Source organism: Ambystoma mexicanum, chromosome 7p (genome assembly GCF_040938575.1).
Source record: "Ambystoma mexicanum isolate Mex_15411 chromosome 7p, UKY_AmexF1_1, whole genome shotgun sequence".
Lineage (NCBI taxonomy): Eukaryota > Metazoa > Chordata > Amphibia > Caudata > Ambystomatidae > Ambystoma > Ambystoma mexicanum.
The window spans coordinates 622,033,963-622,055,850 of record NC_090939.1 but is presented as its reverse complement, the minus strand read 5'-3'; positions in this window follow the sequence as shown (position 1 = coordinate 622,055,850).

The following is a 21,888-nucleotide window of genomic DNA, read 5'->3' as shown; positions in this document are numbered from 1 at the left end:
TTCGTTTTATTTATAGGTGATTTATAGGGAGCCATATGGTGGCAAACGTTTATTTCATAGCACAGGGCACTTGCTCTCTAGGTGTCATATGTGCACAATAGGTTTAGTGGGGCTTTGTCCATTGAAAATCAGGGAGCACTGTTGATCACAATTAGGTGCAACTTTAATTTCTCCAACAGAGATTTCAAAGGGGAAACCTGCTCAGGGACCCCACTATTCATCAGACGGCTTTTGCTGAAGACAAGAAAGACTTGTTCATTAGCTCTGCAGTTTAGGGATAGGAGCTAAGAGTGGTAAACAGGGTAAATTTTTTAAAGTCGGCTCTAAAATGCAGCATTTTAATCCATCATTTAAAAATAAATCCCACTGAGAGAGCCCACCAGAACCCTCCTCTACTGGTTCAGACTCCCTCTCTGTGCTTGGTCGCTATGGGATGTCTCAGGGAAATAATTGTGCCCCTCCCCTTGAAATATTCACCAACCGCGGGGGGCGCTGTTGCGCGCATCAAAGATGGCCGCTTGAAGGGAGAGCTCCGGCTCATACGAACATCCTGATCTCAAAATATCCTTTCTACGCCACTCTACATAACAACAACATGGAGATTCCTGTCCCGTAAAACCTGCTGAATGTCCCCTGCAAAATTTGAGAACATCCGTGCCCGGGCTGCTGAGTAATCACGCCCGAGGGAGAGAGACGGCTGCGTGGCGTGGACGTCGCTGCCCTGCGGCTCCATGGAATTCCTACTGGAATCCGGAGGCTGGCACAGAAGATCAGGCCGCGGAGGGGGAGGGGCGTGGCACTACGCGTGATGGTGCCGAACCCTCATAGCGGAGCTGCGGACACCCGACGTCCTCGATCTGCTACGCCTGGATGCGGCCAGCTACTCCGGTGTCGGACGAGGTTGGAAGTAGCCTCGGTGGGCGGGAAACGGGTGAAGTGGCGCCAGCTGTCCTGGGGCTGGGACTCGCTCCGTGACACCGCTGGCGAGGGGGCGCCTGGAACGCTGCGCGAGGGCTCTACTCTTACGGCCAGACCCGGCAAAACAAGTAAGTGCAGCTGGATCGGAGGGGGCTCATGCTGTGAAGTTACCCAGGGCTCCTAGAACGACCGAGGTGATACTCCTGGATAGAACACTTTTGGTACAAGGCCCTGCGAACACAGCAGTTGTTTAGAAGCTGAGGTTGCGGCCTGCAATGTTGGTGTGAGCCCGAGCGGCCACTGGCAGAGGGAAACCGCTCTGAGAGGAGTCGTTCCATGTCCGCCCTGCTGTGTGACAGAGGGGCCCCTAACATCCTGAGAGGCCACAGCAGCAGGGTTGGCCGAAAATCCCTTTGCATCTTCTGGAGTGGGCAAGTGGAACACCCCCCTAAGAACTATAAACTTCAAATATCCTGAGCAGCCGGGGGGGCCGCATGGTGGCAATGATCTAGAGCAAGTGTGGGAGAGCAAACACTTGGCCCAGGCAGTGAGCGAGAGAGACACTGGGCTCATATACTATTGGGTCTCTATCAACGACAAGATACGTGGGAGGACATAACCCATTCTCAGACTACATACTAATCCACATGGGCCGCGTCGAGAAAAAAGGCACGGGAGGGAAAAAGATGGGCCCAATGGATTCCTTCGCCAGCTCCCAACCAAGCAAGGCGCCTGATGAGGCGCAACAGCCGCCTGACAGGCAGGATGAAGACCCCCTAGAGCGCCTGGCAACGCTGGTACAAAACGGCTTCATGGCAGTAAACGTCAAACTTGATGACATTGTGGCGACGATCGGATCCCTCAAGGCCAGGGTTGAGAAAGAAAGCTTGCGCATCACAGAAACAGAGAACAGGATCAGTGCAAATGAGGACACCATCACGCAACATGGCCGTGACATAGCCCTAATCAAAACAGAACTTCGTAAAACCCAGGTTAAATGCGAGGATTTAGAGTCAAGGTCCCGAGGAAATAACATTCGGATTGTTGGTGTGGCAGAATCCTTTGGCAAGGGCGACATGGAGAGGCAAGTGGAACGTCTTTTGAAAGATATCCTGGGGACTGAATCTTTTTCGGAACATTTTCTGGTGGAGAGGGCCCACCACACTCTGGCACCTCCGCTGAGACCCGGGGCACCGCCCCGCACCATAATAGCACGTATCCTTAACTATAGGGACAGAGATGCTATCCTTCGACTCTCCAGGGAGAAAGATACTTTACACTTTGACGACCACAGAATTCACATATATCCGGATTTCTCAGCTGGGGTACAGGCGCAACGTCGATCCTATGAGCCCGTAAAAAGACAACTGCGAATGCGGAATATACCCTATGCCCTGATCTTTCCCGCTAAAATCAGAATTCAACATGGCGGCAGAGCCCATTTTTTTGAAAATCCGGCGGAAGCCATGTCATACGTGGAAGCGTCTATCCCACTGCCTCCCAGAGATAGGGCAAACAATCAAAATGGCGGACTCCAGCCTGGAGCAGATGGACTTGATGTAGCAGACTGATGGGTCTGCACCATCTGATTCCCAACAACTGGATCGGTCCAATACAAAACCTCGATCCCCCTCCAAGTTGGCGGTAATGTTGCTATAAATCCTGTCACAATTGACAATAGAAGACACATGGAGAACGCTACACCCTTATAAGAAACAATAAACATTTTATTCTACAGTACATGACACAAAGTCCAGAATAGATTATTGGCTGACTTCCACAAGCCTCATAAGCCATATAGATAAATGTGAGATACTTCCCGGCACCCTTTCAGACCACTCCCCTGTTACAATGGAAATGTCATTGAGGAATACAGCTCCCACAGTTAGGCGATGGAGGATGCCACCAGACATCCTTAAGGACCCTGCAGTAGCTGAGGCATTGCATATAGAAGTTGAACACTTCCTTGAAACCAATACAGGATCAGTAGATGGTCGGCATACTCTTTGGGAGGCTTTCAAAGTTTGGGTGAGAGGGATATTGCTTTCTAAATCCACAGGCATGCTGAAGGCAGTTAGGAGAGAACTTGATGAGGTGGAACAATTACTAGGTAATTTAGAAGCGAAATACACTGATGAATATGACAACGAGACCCTTGCGGAAATTATTAGTGCCCTATTGGAATTTAATAAACTAGCGGCTAGAGAACTGCTTTATATGTCAACCCCTCATAGAGCACGTAGATACGGCGAGGGCAACAGAGCTAGGCGCACCTTGGCCAACCTCCTTAAAGCAGATAGACAGCACTCGATGATCTCCAGTATATCAATGGGTGACGGATCGGTGGTCACTAATGAAGAAGGGATAAATAGGGAATTTACTCGTTTTTACACAGACCTGTACTCCAACCATGATTCGAAATCACTGAGTGACGTGGAAACGTACCTCGACAGCATCTCTCTCCCAACGCTTCCTGTGGAATACAGACTCGCGTTGGAGCAGCCCCTGACCGTAGATGAAGTGGCCGAGGCGATCAAGTCACTGGCTAGCGGCAAAGCACCGGGCTCAGATGGGTTGGGGGCGGAACTATAAAAGGAGTTAAGTGAGGAACTATCCCCAGTGCTACTGTCGGTATGGGAGGAGGCAGTTGAAGTAGGTACCCTGCCACCATCAATGAGAGAGGCCATAATAACAGTTTTGTCGAAACCCGGCACCCACCCAACAAGTTGTCCTCCTATAGACCCTTGTCCCTAATCAATGGTGATGCTAAAATATTTGCCAAGATCCTGGCCACGAGACTCCTCCCGCACATGCCCACATTGATACACCCAGATAAGTGCGGCTTTATTCCCACTAGGTCAACGGCTCTCAACCTTAGGACATTGTTTGGCATCATGGCCCAGATAAAACCAGAGGCTCAGGCGGTGGCTGTATCGCTGGATGCTGAAAAAGCGTTCGATTCAGTATCTTGGTTGTTTTTGTTTAAAGTATTGAAGAAATTTGGTATAGGCCCATATTTTTTGAGATGCGTCAGTCTGTTGTACTCTGACCCCGGAGCCAGGGTACTGACCAATCGCACGTTGTCCGACTGGTTTGGGCTGGGGAGGGGTATGCGACAGGGATGCCCTTTCTCCCCAATACTATTAGCCCTCACTATTGAACCAGTGGCTGCGGCAATTAGGGAGCACCAGGGACAGAGAGGTATCACAATGGCTGGCCTGCCTCACTCCATATCCCTATAAGCCGATGACACATTGTTATATATCCGCGAGCCGGATATACACTTAGGCCCGGCGGTCGAGACAATCCAGGAGTTTGCCGATTATTCTGGCTATAAAACCAATAGATCCAAATCTGAGATTTTCCTCCTTATCCCTGCCACGAGATGTCCAGCCAACACATATGGGTTAAAATGGTCCCCACGCAAAATAAGATATCTGGGAATTATAGTGTCCAGTGACGGCGCCACCCTCCACTCTGACAATCATGAACATCTCCTGGGTGGTATATCCACCAAGTTCCGTTTGTGGACGAAACTCCCCATTTCGCTCATTGGCCGAGTGGCCATATTAAAGATGGTAATATTACCAAAGTTATTGTATATATTCACAAACGTCCCGCTATGGCCGGGGGCACAGTTCTTTGCGACCCTTCGTTCCCTGGTGGTGGAATTTGTGTGGGGAGGGGGCGCAGCCAGATGAAGTGGGAGAAAATGGTTGAACCTTACAATAAAGGGGGCATAGCGGCCTCAGACTTTGAATTGTACTACCTAGTGGCGCAGGTACTGGTAGGATGAACAGTGTACCTCCCCCCATGTTGTTATTGAAAGACATGCTGCACGCCCAACCGACTTAAGCTCCATAATCTTTAGCAAGAAACATAAAGACGACTGCCCATTCCACCCGGTTAGCATAACTGTGCATGCATGGTCCAGATTATTCCGCAGGCTGGGTTTGGAGACTCCCTATTACTCGGAAGCCCCCTTCTGGAACTTCCCCAGTATAGCACCATTTTATGACCCGGATGTCCAAAAAAACTGGGATCCAGATGAGGAATTCAACCTAAAAGATATATACCCCAATGGTAAATTCATAACACTAGAGGAATTTAAAGTTGGTATGGGGAGGGATCAACTGAAGGTACTACAATATCACTGGATGCGGATGGCCTTTAAGGCCAGATGGCCCCTGTTCCCAGAAGAACCACCTGTCCACCCGTGCCTCACAACACTGTCCACACAGGAGAGGGTTAGTGTCTCAGGGTTCTACGCAGTAGTACATGCAAATACGCCCACGACAAATAGTATCAAGGCTTCGTGGGAAGCTGACCTGGGAAGCACCATCTCAGACAAGGCATGGGAAAAATACTGTGATCTAACCAAACAAGTGTCCATGAATGCAGGTCTAATCCAGATCCAATTTAAATTATTAAATAAGTTACACCATACACTTGTGAAGGTAGCTAAGTTCACTCGAGATGGCCCGGCCATTTGTCCGAAATGTGGAAGCGCACAGGCCGATTCCTTCCATATGTACTGGAGTTGCCCACCCATATACGAGTTCTGGAGAGAAGTTGCGTCCATCCTTGTGGACATCACACAGATCCCGCTCACTCCCCGAAAATATCTATTCGGAGATATTGGGAAGACCTCGGAGATGACTACGCGTCTATTTAATGTAGTGTGTATAGTAGCTAAAAAATGTATACTGCAACAGTGGAAGAATGCATACGCACCACGGGTCAATCATTTACTTAGGGAACTGGCTCGGGTCAATGAATGTGAAGAACAGTGTGTATTATCGCTCCCAAGACCATGTAAACCTAAAGACATCTGGGCCCCGTTCAGAGTCTACTTATGTGAACTAGGTTCGGACGGCAGTAGCCCGACTAGACCCGAAAACGAACAGGCTGTGTAAGAAAATGTTGGTTGTAATTGTGTTTCGACTTTGTAATAAGAACTATTGTATGCTATGTAATGTCATGTTTAAGCAGCGACGTGTACCACCATAATTAATAAATAAAGTTTTTAAAAAAAATATTCACCAACCGCTGCTGGCCCTAGGACTGTGCTGGGAGCAGAATGGGAGGTGCCCGGGGATTATAAAGGGAGCAGGATGCGGCGACGGCGCGTGTTAGTTCATAGCCATTTGAACTTGCTGTCCATTTGGCATTTCTGGGGGGTCCTGGCCTACCCACATTTCGCTCAGGGAGGCCCAGGCCAAAAACGTTTGAAGACCACTGCCATAAGTGATGCAGAGAGGATGAGCACAAGTAGCACTTGCTCTGCTCACTTGAACCCTCCCACATCAAGCATAACCCATCTTGCACCTGGTCTCACCCTGGATGCAAACTAGTCCCATTGGTCATTCTGACAGAGGTCTTTTTTACTATCCATGCTCCTATCGTTTGAAAAACATTCTAAAAAAGGTTCAAAGCACTATATTAGATTTTCTAAATGAGTCTAAGACATTGACCTATGCACATGACAATTAAAATATTCACGACTTTCTGTAGGTCAGATCCAATGATATTATGACTCAATAAAAGGATATTTGTTGTGGGTGAATAATCCATCTGAAAGAATACTTGACACTAGGGCAAGATTTATTTCCCTACAGTTGAACTCTGTACTAGTACGTTGGTCAGGAAATGGTGAGATTAAATATTGACCCATTTGCCAAGTGTTGGAGGAGGAGGACATTCTTCATTTTGTCTTGTTTTGCCTGGTGTATATAGAGAGAGACAGTTCACACGGTGCCGGCCTGTGCTGACATAACTATTGTGGGCTGATACACCGAAAGTTAGCTGGTCCCTGCGTAGAAAACCAGATTCCTAAAACACATCTGTAAGGTTCCTCAGGTAAGCTTTATTCTAGTTACATATTAAGATGATACCGTGAACCACTGGGTCCAATCACCCAGGATAGGCTTCTCCAAGTGCTCACTCCTGGAAACGTCACGGCAGCATTCACACCCAAACATTGTCTCAGGCACACCAACATTCTCTTAGCATCCTCATGCATCTGCATTCACTCCAAGCACTATACAACACATCTCCCTCCTTTACACTCACACACAAAACCATGAAAGGAAACACACAAAGGACACACTAACACAGCATCTTTTTATACGAGAGATGCAACTCATAAAATGTGGGGAGAGTCCCCCCTCCCCAATATGCGCTGTATTCTTACGTGGAAGGAGACCCCCCTTTCTACACTTGCTGGGCTTCCCCGCAGCACTCCTCTAACATGGTGGAAAGTAGGCACACACCTATCAACTCCGGTGGATGCGAACTTGCACAACCACTAACTTTGTATGGATTCACTTCACTTACTCCCACTTAAGTCACTGAAGGCATGACCCCCCTTTATCTACCTTATGGGAAACACAACAATTCCCATCCACTCACCATCCTGAAGGCATGATCCTCCTAAATTTAATAAATACCTTGTGGGACACACTATTCTCATCCACACACACTGCGGAAGGCATGACCCTCCTACCTAGTGCGATACACTGTTCCCATCCACACATACTGCGAAAGGCATGACCCTCCCATCTGGTGGGATACACTATTCCCATCCACACACACTGCGGAAGGCATGACCCTCCTACCTGATGGGATACATTATTCCCATACCCACACACTGCGAAAGGCACGATCCTCCTACCTGGTGGGATACACTATTCCCATCCACACATACTGCGGAAACATGACCCTCCTACCTGGTGGGATACACTATTCCCGTCCAGACACACTGTGGAAGGCATGACCCTCCTACCTGGTGGTGTACATTATTCCCACCCCCACACACTGCAAAAGGCATGATCCTCCTACCTAGCGGGATACACTATCCCATCCACACACACACTGCGGAAGGCATGACCCTCCTACCTTGTGGGAAACACACTATTCCCATCCACTCATACATGCCAACTGTACATCAGGCATCACGTAAATACATACATGTGAAACATTCTTTACCCCACACGACAATTAATATTTTCCTTTTAAAAATAAATGTCTAAGAGTCCATGCTGAGCAACAGCTCTAAACCTGAAATTCCTCAACAGGTTAGTTCTAGCCCACTTCTCAGGCTCTCAAAACACTTCAGGCACGTTCCTTGCCATTTCAAATGCAATGACATTAAAATGTCCATAGGTGCTTTGCATAACTAACCTGAAACTTCTCAAAGGGTTACATTTACCTGCATCTAACATAGCTATAAACCTCTCCTCACATACGCTACCCAGCCATCCACTATGCTCCATTCCATAAAATAACGCGTGCAGTCATTTCTTCAAACAATTCTACACATTTACCATAAATTGTATTTTAAACTCGACATGTACTTTACACTTATAATGAATAAGCAAAGGATACAAGGCGTGTGATGCGCATCACCATGTGCAGCACTGAGGTTTCTCCTTCATGCCCAAAATCACACCCCAGCCTGTATTGCCGGTTGAAGTCACGCCGGCACCATCTGATAGTACCTTATCCATGTATACGGCACCTCAACTCCTGAATTGAGCGGAGCTCCGTGCAAGCTGCCGACACCACTCATTACTACTTCCTGCATATCGCTGCCTCTCACTCCAGACCACCAGCAGCAGCATTGTCTTTACATGGGCGTGGACTACGCCTCAAATTGATTTGCCTCTTCCTGATCCACGTCGGATCCAATGTCCCTCATTGAGCTTCACAAATTCCTTTGATTTGCAACAAAGAAGGAGACCCTTCAACACAAGGGCCTTTATTTTCTCTTCCTGATGACCCCTTAATGCATTTCGCACATGAAGCTTCATTAGTGCTTCTTTAGTGCTTTAGACATAGACTCTCAACGACTCTGACGGCACCGCAGGGTCCTTTCTTCAGGCCTCTTGGAAACAGCATCTGCTGAGCAAATGCAGAGACCAGCGCTCTGGTCCATCGCAAACACCCACTGCGGCACTGTTATGTCATCACAAAGGCACCTGACATCAGGGACTGCAGAGCTCCATGCTACCAACGGCCTCTGCTCTCACCATGAGAGCCCATGGAGCAAACAGAACCTCTCTATTTCACCCAATCTGGTAGGCACTTTAATCTCCTCCATATCACGGCAGTGTCACCAGCGCTGCGTGCTAATCTCTTGCCCACTGTCACTGATGAACCCTTTTCTAGGGACATTTTCTTGCGTTTGGACTTGGGCGTTACCAAATGTCTTAGGTAATCCTCATTGCCCTAAAACCTCTTGTTGAGGCGCAACTCCCTGAACTCCTTGTACATCAGGTTCACCAAGTACTCTTTCTCTTCTCTGGGGACCTACCACTCTTCTTCTGCACTGGGATGGTGCTTCTGTGCTTGTGGGCCTCTTTAAATGTGAGACCTGCACACAGCAATTGGATTTACTTCTTCCCTGGCCTTTCTGCTTCTGCCTTTGGCCCTTTCTCTATTATTCTTGGGCTCTGCACTGGGGCATCTCTCCCCCTTCTTGGACTCTTGCAGTCCCTGGACTGAGACAGTGCTTCTTAACCTTGGGGCCTATAAACTTCACGGTGCTTTGCCCTGGGTGATGGGATTTACTTGAAATGGGGTCATTGGTTCCTCTCTCTTCTTGCTGCAGCCCCCGCAGCAGCCTGGTTTCTTAAAACATTTACTTCTGCCTTCTAGGTTAATTTCTTAAAGACCATCCTCATCGCCAGTGTAGAAAAGCAAATTCCTAAGACACATCTGTAAGGTTCCTCAGGTAAGCTTTATTCTACTTACATATTAAGATGATACAGTGAACCACTGGGTCCCATCACCCAGGCTAGGCTTCTCCAACTGCTCACTCCTGGAACCTTCTAAACAGCATTCACACCCAAACATTCTCTCAGGCACACCAACATTCTCTCAGCGTCATCAGGCACCTGCATTCACTCCAAGCACTATGTTAAAAAATAAATTTAAAACAACCACTTGGAAGAAGACGGTCACTGAATTTCCACTAAGTTGGGCTTGCTAAGATTAGAGGCTATTTGAGTATTCATTAAACCTAATAACTTGATATGAAGGGGATTTTAAGTGATTTTGTATTTATGTCTGTATTTTATTATGTTTGATCATTTCATTATTTAAATGGAGTTTATGGAATGGCTTACTCTGTGATATTTGTAACAGCAGGGGAATGTGTGTGTTTATATGGTGATTGTTGTGAAATAATGAAATTGTGTTGTACTGGTTTGAATTTTTTGTATGGAGAGTTTCCTTCTCCGAAATACATTTTTAATTGATAAATTATATGTTTTTTAAATGTACACTTGACGAAGTAGGGACACTTGCAATTCACAGTAGATGTTTTTACATTGAGGGCAATCATCTGCATCTGTTTGAACACTGTAGCCTTGCAGGCCGAAGTATTAACCAGACCAGTCTAAGAAACTCCCCAGTACGGTCTGCAAAGCCACATAGACTATTCAACAGGGAGGTCCAGTTCATATAATTGAAGTTGCCCACACCTTATGACTCATCACAAGCAAAATGGAGAGTCTCGCTATCACAGGCCTTCCCGTCCATGCAGAATGATAACAAAGACAGATTCAGGCCGTGAGTTAGGTCTATAGCAAACAAGAGTATTTAACTAGAGGTAGTCTTCTGGGCCATATTCATCTAGGCTCGCTACCCGTTAACATCAACCATTGTGGAAGGTTTTTCACTTTTTAAGCTTCTGTAAGCATTATTAGGTGGCCAGAAGCCTGACTTAACAGTCCAGAGAGAAGAGATGACCATTAGGAAGGACTGAGGGTACCTAATGGCTGACATTTTTGGAATTTTCTTTTATTAAAAGCATCTGGAAAAACTTTGTTGACCTTTGCAATTGTTATAATTAATACAATACATTATGCACTTCTAGATTTTCTAAAATAATACATTCATTACAATATATTACAATACATTTTGGCTTACTGCACAAAAACCCACTCATTTAAAAGTGGAAAAGGTCGCTTTAATGTGACAGGCCAAAGCTTACAATCAAAACGCTTAACTGGCTCCATGGCCTAACAAGCTAAATAGCTATTTGAACAATCAATTAAATAACTTAAACATTTTCCATTTTCCCCCCAACAATTAAATAATTAAATAACCAATTTCCTCCCTAATGATCCCTTGGATCCTACCGTATCCTTGCCCCTTTTCCAGGCGTCCCGCTTTCTCCCCAGGAGCCATGCCCCACCAGGCTCAATACCTGATCCCCCGGGGTGACCTGCTTGTGCAAACAGCGCCACCCCCTCCTTTCCCGTGTCATTCCCCCATTGTGCTTCCCTCCCCCCACATCAAAAGGGGCCATGCCCCCGGCACCAGAAAAACCCTCCCCCGAGGAGTTCTTTCTGCCCCAACCCCCCCCCCATTTTCTACCTCAAACTTTTCACCCAGTCTCCCAGCCAAGAACCCAAGTCCGGCAGGTAGTGACTATTCCCATACATGGACAAGTGTACCCCATCCTCTCTAAAGATAAGAAACCCCTCATATGTTATTTCTTTATGGTCCATGACCCTCACCGCCACGGACGCACAAAATTTCTCCATTTCCCTGATTATCACCTTCCTGGACCGCTCTATTGCTCCCTCATTTCTTGCTCCCCTCCACACTCTTCTCGGCAACAACTTAGTCCACACCACCACCGCTTGAGGCCACATATCCCTAATCCACCCTAAGTCCCTCTTCATTTTCCTCAGCAGAGCCACCCCCGTATCCCTAACCAGGTCATTCTCCCCAGCATGCAGCATCACCACCCGAGGAACTCCATAGCGTTCCCTCATTCCTGCCAATATGGGCAGCAGCTGATCCCACCGCAGGCCCCCCAAACCGTGCCACCTCACCACCACTTCCTTATAACTGCACCCCAATTGCCTTCCAAACACCCTTTTCTCCGCCTCCTTGCCAGCCCACTTCACAATTGAATGTCCAACAATCCAAACTTGCGCCAACTCCCCCTTCCTTTGCGCAGCATCTGAAACAGAAATCACAACAAATTACTGACAAGTCAACTTATTACAAAACAACACAACTTGCCCACCAGGTCCTCCACCATCTTTCTTCAATTATCCCCTTTCCCAAAATCCCTAACGTAACCCTTGTATTTTCCCGACCTCCAACGCCCCAAGCTTTTCACCTTTTCTTCCGAAAAACCCAGTCTGCTACCCTCAGATGCTGCGCCCATCCTAAAAGAATGAGTCCCAAACTCCTCCCCCTTTTCTCCTACCCTGCCCAACGCCTTACGCAATACCCCCAGCACCTGTGCTTCTGTAACCGGCGATCCATCCGAATGCTGGAAAACCAAACCTGAGTTAACCCCACAGCGCTCCTTCCACACCTTACCCGCCTGAACTGGGCATAGAGCCTCGCTCCCTCGACCCAGCAGGATCCAAGAGCCCCTTCCCTTCTGATCCGTCTTGGACCTTTTAATCTTGATGTCTAAACCTTAATCTGTAATTTGCACATCTTCCCACTGCAGCCCCCCTACCCCCCTTGTCCCCCGACCAACTCAGAAACCCTGAAGGCCCCAAAAAATAACCATGTAAAACAAGCCGCAAACACTTCCCCTTCCCATACCGACCAGAAAACTCCCCCCAAAACCTCAATCAACCTCTGCAGCAATTCAGCCGATATCGGCCTCCTCTTATCCTTGTCCTTCTTACTCTCCCTTGCCCATCCTTCCAACATCCTACTCGCCATCTCCCCCCCACTTGGTTGAAAACCCCAAAACTATTTACAGTAAAAGGAAATCCCCGCTAGCTTTCCTGTTATCGTTGCCCTTGACCAGCCCCTGTCCATGCACCTCAGCAGGAAATTCATAACATTGTCCCTCCTCCGCTCTTCCGCATCCCATCTACCCCTCCAACTACAAGCTCCTCCTCTAATAAAATCCTCCCAGGCCCTCCTATATGACTTCTTAGATGCCGCGGCCAATGAACCCTCCACCAGTGCAAGCGCTCTCAGCTTCCTATCTTCCACAGCTCCTCCGGAATCTGCTGCCCCTCCTGATCTGCCTCTGGAGCCAATCCACGCAATCTCTGCCATTGAAAACGAGATAATGCATCAGCGATGCCATTATCCTTCCCTGGCATATGTGTTGCCTTAAACACCACATTCCATTCCATGCAGCGCAGGACAAATTCTCTAATCAGCCTTGCCACCCTCTGATCCCTCGCTGACTGCCTGTTCACCACATGGACCACGCATTCGTTGTCTACATTGAAATTCACCTTCTTATTTCGCAACTCCTTCCCCCACAACTCCAATGCCACTAGTAATGGAAAAAATTCAAGAAATGCTATGCTCCTCCCTTCCTTCAACCATCTCCCTGGCCACTTTTCGGCACACCATTTTCCCCCTCAAAACACTCCAAAACCACCGGCCCCCGCTGCATCCGAGAGAATCTGAACTTCCCATGTCACTGGGTCTCCCTGCAACCACATTGACGTTCCATTGAAACGCTCCAAAAAGCGCAACCAAATCCTGCAATCCTCCCTCACTGCCCCCGATACTCTTATCCGGTGATGTGGGCACTCCGCTCCCGCCATGGCCCTTGCCATGTTATTGCAAAACGTCCTCCCCGGGGCCACCACCTTACAAGCAAAATTCAGATGCCCAACCAATCTCTGCATCTCCACCAGCATCATTTTCTTGGCCCCCACCGCTTTTTCCAGCAGTACCACCAATTTGCTCACCTTGTCGTGCGGCAAGCGTGAGGTCATGGCCACTGAATCCAACTCAATTCCCAGAAATGTTAACACCACTGCCGGCCCTTCCGTTTTGTCTTCGGCTAATGGTACCCCCAGCTCCTCCATCAAGTCTTGAAACAACTTTAGCATTCCTTTGCAATCCGCCTCCCTTTTTGCCCCGCTAATGAACAGAAAGTCATCCAAATAGTGCAACACACTCTCCCACCCTGAGCTGAATGAGAAGACCCACTGTAAAAAAGAGCTAAATCGTTCAAACAGCGCACAGGAGATTGCGCACCCCATAGGCAATGCTTTGTCTATGTAAATACGGTCCTCAAACTGCAAACCTAACAACCAAAAATCCTCTGGGTGCACTGGCAATAATCTAAACGCCGCCTTGATATCGCACTTGGCCATGAAGGCCCCTCGCCCTTCCTTCCTTATTAGCTCAACCGCCTGGTCTACACTCGCATACACAACCCCACATTCTTCCGGGGCAATGAAATCATTAACTGACACCCTCCGGCCTGACAAATGATGAATCAGTCTGAACTCCCCCGGGGCTTTCTTGGGCACCACCCCCAATGGAGATAGCACTAAGTCACCCGGTACGTCATCAAATGGACCCACTATCCTTCCAGCCGCTATTTCCTTGCTCAATTTTTGCCTTACCACCTCCGCATTTTCTCTTGCCGACTTCAAATTTTCCATACCCTTGGACCCTGGTAACCTAATCTGAACCCCTGCCCGAACCCCTCACTCAAAATCTTAGCCCCTTCCCTATCCGGATAAAATTGCAACCATTTTTCCAACACCCCCACTTTAATTGGAGTAAAAGCTTTTCCCCCCAACCCCTTTTCCTGCACCTCTCCCCCTCCCCCTGTCTCCTTGTTGGAAACACTGCGTGAGAGGGTGTTTTCCCCCACACTTACTACACTCGTGCTTGAACCTGCACATGGTTCTTGCGCAGCTATCCTTATTGTACCCCCAGCACGCTGCTGAGGACTGGCCCCTGCCTCCTCCCCCCGCCCCCTCATGGGCGGGGCGACCAAGAAAGGGCCGGGAAGGCACTGGCAGCCCACTCGCCGTATGTAATGTTGGGGCAGGCCTCGTTGGGGCCATCCATTGCAGCCAAAGATCCATATCTATCTCCCCCCAGACTGCCTGACTGTCCTGCGCCATTCTCGCTCTAAATTCCTCATCATACCTTACCCAGGCAAAGCCCCCAAAGCTCGTAAAAGCCTTCCTTATTACGTCCATGTATTTAAGCAGGGCCACGCAACGCTCCGGGAATTTTTCGCAATACACACTGGCATAAATGATAAACGCCAACGTCCAATTCTCAATGGTCACCGGGACCCTCAGGCGTGAAGCCAGTTCCCTCTCTTCCTCCTTAGACCCCTCTTTTGCTCTCACCTCCCTATGTAGCAATTTGAAGACATCCACAAATTCACCTGCCTGTATCTTCTCCCTGGTCGCCGCCATCAAATGTGCCCCCAATGGTTTTGTTATCCCCATGTATGGCAATTTCTTCTCCTTTCCTTTTACTTCCATCTCTTTATCTTTACCCTCCTGCACCTCGAGTCCCAATGGCTCCACCACTTTGTCCGTTTGGACCTCCACTGAGCAAATGTTCTTCTCAACCCCTTCGGCTCCAATGGCCTGCACCCCAACCTCCTTCATCACACCTTGAAAACCACCCCGGTCATCCCCCAACCACCTATTTGTAACCCCTCTCTGCCATGCAGATGACCATTCCCTTTCCCGCTCACCTCTTTCCACGCCTGCCACCTGCGGCCTGGCATCCACACCGGTGCTCCTCCTCTCCATCCTTAGAGGGCTCCTGCTGCGGGGACAAAACATGTCAGCACAATCACCCAGCCAATAATTCCCTTGACCCCTTTCACCCCGACCACCCTGTACTTCCCTTTACCTATCCCACCTTGAACTTCTTCTCTCCTCCACCCTTTCCCTTTCCGCCCTGTAATCTTCAAATTCCCATTGCCCCCCGTATTCCTCCCAACCAACTTCATCACCCCTTAAATACCATTGAGGATGCGATCTCCTGCCCGAGATGATTTGCTGATCTTCTTGCGAGCCCGGGGCGTCCGCCCCGCCACTCCCCTGACGTCTTCTCGGCGGGGTTGTGGGAACCTCTGCCTGGTCCTCTTCTCTTGGGCGAGGCATTCCGACCTCCACCCTGAAATCCTCGTTGCTAGGGGCTGTGCTGCGCCCTCCAGGCTCTCCTTGCGTTGACCGAGGAGGGGCCGTACCGAAACCCTCACCCTCCATCTGTACAGCGGGGGCTGTGCAGCGCCCTCCGCCCCCACTCCTCCTACCCGGGGGGGCCGTTCCGCGCCCCGCCCTACCCTCCTCAATTGACGGGGACCTCTCCCTCCTTCTCCCACCTGCGCTCTTCTGCAGGTATTTACCCCCTCTTCCCCTTTGCCCTGACACCCCCGCCTGCGCCCCACCCCTGCCCCCACTGGTGTTCCCTCGGTCCCTACCTTCTCGAGCGTTCCCCTCTTCCCTAGAGCTATCATACCCTTCCCCCCTCCCTGGCTGCCCCCCGACCTCCTTAAACCCCCATCCGCTCTCTTGTCTATCTCCCTCCTCATCTTCCTGCCCCTGGATTCCCAACTCTCCCCTCTCCCTGCCGTAGGGGTGCAAGCCACCACCGCCGCCAACGCACCGTCTGCCGCCGCTCTACGCTGCGGCCGGCCCCCACCACTCTCCTCCTCTCCCGTAACTTCCCCTACCGCCCCTTCCGATTGGGCTTTAGTTGCCCTGCTAATGATTTCCAGGGCCTTCTTCAAGGCCCCAGCATCCACCAGCCCCTTCTTGCTTGCCCCCCGGCCTGTCATTGTGCACACTAATCCGCGTGTGCCCAAAAATATGCCCCTTAAAATCCAACTACGTACTCTACGCCCCCGAGCCGGGACCTACCCGTGGACTAACACCCTTGGCCCTGAGCAACCCAGACACTAAATTAAACAGCCCCCAGAACCAAAACACACCTTGTGTGATAACCCGTAAAATAACCTCCCTAATATTGATAATTAATAAAAGAAAAATAAACCCAAAATATCATTACCTAATTAGCTTTTATTACCGGTAATGTCACTATTATGCTTGCCTTATGCTAATTTGTAAAATTTATAAAAATTTCTTTTTTTTTTTTTTAAAAAAACCCTATTAAACCAAATGTATCCTTGAAACCCCCTCCCTCCCTACTACCTAGCGAAAACCCGGAAGAGGGAGCCCACAAAAACACTATAAGAAACAAGCACTAATTAGTGCTTGCTAACAGCAGCACAGACTGCCACCTGGCGGTGCCCAAACAGCACCGCACTTCTCCCACAATACGAGGGACACGGCCCCTTTTACTGTGCTGCCCTGCCCCCTTTCTAACGAGCGCTGCTACGCGCCACCAGACCGAGACAAACGCTCGCTATCAGTGGGAAATCCACTGGGGAGCCGCGGAAAAGCCGCTGCCGCTCTGCTCCCTCCCTGGCCCTAAAACCCACACACACAGCCGGCCCTCGCACGGATGCAGGATTCCCCCCAAATCCCCACAGCAAAACCACAGAGCCCTCACACCCCACGCTCACGGGATAACCCCGGCGCGCACACGGAAGCCCGAAGACACGGTAAGACGCGAGGGGTGTCTTATCTACGGCACCCCTCCTACATAAACTCCTAAACCAAAAAAGTAAACGAACTTAATTTTTTTTTTTTTTTATAAACCAAACCTAACCGCCCTCCTCTGATACCACTCCCCTACCTCACCTGCTCTAACTCGCCACCTAGGCCCCAGGCACTACAGGGAAGGCTCGGGAGCAGGCAACAGGACTTGACAATCGCCAAGTCCTAACCTTCGCCTGCCTCCCGAACCTTCCCTGGGCCCTTAAATACCCCCGGAGGGGCGCTCTGCACCCCCACGGCCACTCGCTGGCCGTGTGCAGCGCCAAAAAACTCCCCGGGGGGAAACGCTTTGCGTTCCCCCCGGGGCCCCCCTTCTAAAATCAATACCAAAATGTATTTAATCATTCTATAAACATCAAAACCCTAAAACTAATTTCATTAAAACTTTAAAACTGCGCTTATGTACCAAGATTACTGCTATCACTGTTTACATGATGGCTGACATTGCTGTGCGCTTGGTGCTTTGAATCATTTAGCACATGTGGGGTGGGGGGCAAGACACACCTCCTAGAAGGAAGCTTGAAAGTAAAAGGGACAACGTGCCAGCCCCAGAGGGACACTTTGCCTAGGTAACGTATTCGTGCAGGGTAGGGGAGTCTGGCGGGAGAGGGCGCACAAGGCAAGGCCACTGTGGGAACGTCAGTTGTCCAGAAGTTGAAGGCCAAGACAGAACGGCCTGCAGCGTGGCACCTCCATGCATGGAGCGTCAGGTGAGCGTGGGAGGAAGAGGCGGGACAGAAGCATGCAAAGAACTTTGAAAACATTTCAGTCCTATGTCAAAGCTAAATTCTGGGCATAGTAACTGAGATGTGTGTCTGGAATTCACCGACCCTAATTGGCTGTGCCTGGACCACCATTCTCAAACGGATGCTAAAATATGTTTTTGCCCTGCAACTATATGCCACAATACATTTATTGTCAGTCATTCAGAAGACGTGTTTGTGGAGTGTGGCCTGTTGTGTGAGAAACCAATTAAGCAATGACAACATTACTTTGGACGATTAGATTTCCTAACCCACTGATTTGTTTGAAATGTAAACTGCACATCCTGCGTGAGTAAAATATAACATTAATACCGGCTGACAACTTTAACTGCTACCAGGATGTGTTTGTGGCATACTTGCCAACCCTACAGATTTAGGCAGTAGGCTACTGCTTTTTAAGCAACCCTACCGCCTACAGATTTGGGTGACATATCCTACTGCTTTTTACAGTGGCAGGTAATTAATGTGTTTAAGGCAGGCTGCCGGACAAAGCAAGTAACACATTAATGAGTCTGTCTGTACAGTGGGCTGGTAGGTGATTACTTTGATTGGCCTCAGACCAATCCACTAACCTGACAGCTGCGTGACTCTGCCCTGCACTCTTGACGGGACAGACCTTAGGTGAACCACCAGTGAAGGCAAGTGGCAAAGCGTAACACAATCACACAACATCTGCCTATCAGACTGATGGGGTTATCAGTCTCCATGTCATTCAGTGTTCAACTTACACAGCAGGAATATAATGTACTGCCCAGGCTGCTTCTACAGAGCAGTGGCAAACGTTGCCTAACAGCTCTGTGTGAGTATTTTCTGTGAAGGTAGGTAATTGAATTTGGTGTTAACGTACCATTCAGAATTATACATTTTTAACATTTGAACATCTTTCCATGTTGTGCTGTTTGATGGGTTGTGTATTTTAGAATGCTTCAATGGTCCCAACAATGTATGTTTTATATTTTCCTGTGATGTCATTGTTATGCAAATTATTATTTTTGAAACTTATCCTGAAAACAACCTACATCTTTTTGGTCACAGAATGTTGGCAAGTATGTTGTGGTCCCAGACTGCCAGTTAAAACTCCTCTTGAAAATGTGTCTTGTTATTTTGAAAGCCGTCCGATGTATGCACGCAAGCAATCTTCCCTCTGTGGAAAACTGGCCGACATCTGTGCCTGAGTCCAGCCTGCTTCATAAAGCAGAATGAAGTCCCTCTCACCGGTCAACAAACACATCCAAAGTGTGATACTGGGTGAAAGGGAACTCTTGTGTCCTTGCTGAATCATCTAAAACGGTCTGTATGCAGGACAATGGTCTTCGGTGGCACCAGAAATGAACACAGCACCTAGGCCGGCTTCAGAAGACAATGGCGGCAACTGGAGAAAACAGAGCAAGGCTTTAATGAGAATCTTCGCAGTGCAGCTGTTGTAGGGGAACTACGGAACTGGATGGATGTCTGCTTCCTAACTCCCTCCCTAATCAGATTGGAACAATCAATTCGAAACTTTTTCCCACATGTCGGAGGAGTGGAGCGCTCGCCTAGGGTTATGGCAAGGACATAGGCCACGTCAAGGTTACGCAGTCTGGCTGCAATTAAACACTCACTGCTGAAATTGTGATGATGCTTCGGGGAGCTATTGCACTTTAGTCATATGTAATTGCACGTTCGGAAATTACTTCAAAATTGCCGAAGACTCGGTTACATACTTTAAGAAACACGTGTGCATAGAAAAGGAAAGCGTTAACATGCAAGACACAAACCAGGATGATTTCTTTACTAGAGAATCATATATGTTACGAAATAGCTCATTATTAAAAAATATGTATTTTGTTGCCTAACAGGATGTTGGACCGCCATCAATACCTTGGATAAAAAAAAAAATCACTGGGGATATTTTAAGTTGTGTGGTGTTTCTCACAGTCAAATCCAAGTGCTGTGTCCGGGGGCGGCGTGGGGAAGGGGTTGGGGAGGGTGGAGGGGGAGGGCTGCTGTAGTCTTGATTTCTAGTGTGTAAAAGGGCAGGACTGTATGTAGCAGATCGAATTAGGCGTTCAAGAGAAGGGGCCAACATTAAATAGGAAGTGAGTCCTCTGGAATAAGTACAATTCCTTGCTTAGCCTATTCACTTTTTCTTTATTGCAGCAGTTGACTAATCCCCACGTGAGCATTGTAGGTGCTCGAGAGAAATAAATAGGTTCTGTTGGCCAAAAATGCCATTAAATCATGAATAAGGAGCTCACAGGTTGAGTCCATGGAGAACTGTCAAACTCAATAGGCAACCAGGATCATTAAAAACAAATAGTGCCTTGAGGACAGCAAGGGGCTCATCCTATGTCGGCAGAGGGACCTCATTTCTTCAAGGGGCTTGCAGCATGCCATTGTTGTTTTTTTGCTTGTGACAGATCACCAAAATATCTGTTGGAAGTCATTGGTCTCCGCGATGACGTCTACGTACTTATTCTGTTAAATCACGCTGCATTTGATTGTAATGACACTGTGCATTAAAGTCTCATTTGGTTTACTTATTATTTTAACTGACGGAAGTAACCTCAATCATGGAGGCATGCATGTGGCAGGGCGGGGTGGGCGGATTGTGGGTAACCTGACAAACATATGCATAGCCAATAGGTCTGACTTTTTTTGAATAGCTGTTAGCATTTGTTTACGGATGGATAGAAGGTTGGATGGAGGAGTTTGATTGTGTGGATGGATGGGTTGATGAGTGCTGATGGTTGAGAGATCTGATGGATGCCATTTTGTAAATTAATACGATTGGGTGGGATTGTAGGTCTATTGTGCTGCATATGAGAGCACCATCAGGGTTTGCTGGTGGTTGGACATGCCACACAGGAACCAGGGGTACATGGCGCTGTGACAAGCCACAGCAGTGTCATGTGGAGTGGGAGAAGCCAAACAGGGTTTCTGTATGAGGGCAAGAGGACAATATGGAAATCCATAGTTAGAATAGACATTCCCATAGAGATGTGCCTGCTGATAAGGGAAGCACAGTTGAGCATTGCAGGGAATTAAGTAAATCAGTTACAGTACTCCTTGTGCCTAGGTTTTTACACCATTGTATACATAGTGCCATCACTACTGATTTGGACACACTTTGGACACTGGTCATGGTCACAAGCCTGCACCACAACCATCAGCAGATCTAAGACTTTGCTAGACTTTGACCAACTCTAGATTTCCAGTGTGGCGTTCACTGATACAGGCCCTTTGGGACCTTAGCCTCCTTGAAATCACTTTGCATGTGTGTTAACTTTCGTCCCTTTAAAAAAAGACAGTTCTTCTTCTTCTTCTTCTTCTTTTTAATTATCGGAGGCATGGGCGACCCACGCAGGCGCTTCCCCCATCCTATAGGATGATGTGCACCGTACCTCCTATTTATTATTTAGCTCGGTCAACATCAGAGAGAAATGCATACCTTTGAATGGTAGTGTGACAGAGTATAGTTTAAAATGTGTTTCTAAAATATAGATAGGAGAAGTTCAGCTTAGTAACTAGTATTTGGGAAACTAAAAACATATGTCTTTTGACAAATTTGAAGCAGAAATATAGAAATCAGGCAAAGGATTGTGGGTATGCAAATGATCTGCTCTTTCTGCAAACATCCCAGCTATTTGTTCAGAGCATCATGTTCTAATACAATATTTCTAATTTTAAAAAATGGGGATTCTGTAGTTGGATTAAGTTACACTGGTTATTGTTACCTTTTGAACAGTCAAGGAGGAATGTGACAGTGCAGACACATCTGAGCCTTGTCTGCTGAGATTAGAGGGCAGAAGAGTAACTTGAGTGTTTGC